Source organism: Pinus tabuliformis, chromosome 1_1, assembly GCF_031772625.1.
Source record: "Pinus tabuliformis cultivar Carrire ecotype Pingquan chromosome 1_1, CPIR1, whole genome shotgun sequence".
NCBI lineage: Eukaryota > Viridiplantae > Streptophyta > Pinopsida > Pinales > Pinaceae > Pinus > Pinus tabuliformis.
The window spans coordinates 819,680,032-819,681,158 of NC_142297.1; positions in this window are offsets into that span (position 1 = coordinate 819,680,032).

Sequence of the window (1,127 nt, forward strand, 5' to 3'; positions counted from 1 at the left end):
TATGGTGGGTCACACCATCTTTAATGACGAGAATGTGTGTCATACATTATGACAATCCTGTTTCTTGTGTCACTTTATTATAGGTGACATATCTGTCAGAGGTTGACTGCAACCAGGAAAAGCCATTTTGGGATCTTGTGATTTGATGTGAGCTATTATAGGAAAGGTCCTGAAAGGCTTGCCTTGGTTCTGTTGTTAAAATGTTAGGTCAGTAAAGTAATGGTCAAATTTTGAAATTAGTGTACATGAAACAATCATGTGTGGTGCAATTTGAGGGTCTGTAAAATGGCAAGTCAATAAGAGGACAAACTTGGCTACATATGTGGTGAGAGAGAGATTATAGGAAGTGAAAGGTTATTGGGCAAATAAAGAGTCATAGGAATTGGAATGTTTAGTGTTAAAAGCTCTATTATGTGTTCATGTGCTTCCAAATCCATTTTCTTTTGCTCTATCTTTGTAATAAAATTGTCAGTGTCTCATTTCATAGTATTTTTGTCTTATTGAATGATCTATGTGATCCAGTTTCAGTGATAACATGATGCTAATTTGCTTCAAATTTGACCTGGCATCAGAGCTGCAGCATGTGTTTTGGAAAGCTGAAGATGGATAGCTTTGAAATATCTAAATTGAGAGCAACACAAATCACGAGTTAATTCATAGTGACATTTGTGGTCCTATCTTAACAAAATCACTTTGAGGAGCAATCTACTTAAGCATCTCTGCCATGTGAGCCCTGGAACTCTTGTTTCTAGGAAAAAACAAACTGTAAAAAATAACAGTTTCTGGGAATCTATTGAAACTGACTCTGTAGCAATCCCTAATCACTATAAATACCTAGATACATCTGTCATCAAATATAGACCCTAAGATATATTGACTGCTCAACAGATTATGAATCTCAACAATAGATTTTATTCAAGGTGAATATGCAGATGAAGGTATTGTACTTCTGGAAAACTGAAGCCATACATCATCAAGATGTGCCCTGATTGTCATACATAATCATACTAATAGTAAACATATGCTGACTTCCCAGGATATCAAAGAAACTGCTTTAATATTCTATTCAGTTGTAGACATATGACCAAATACTTTGAAAACCTTGGTAGCTTTGCCTAAGCTATTAA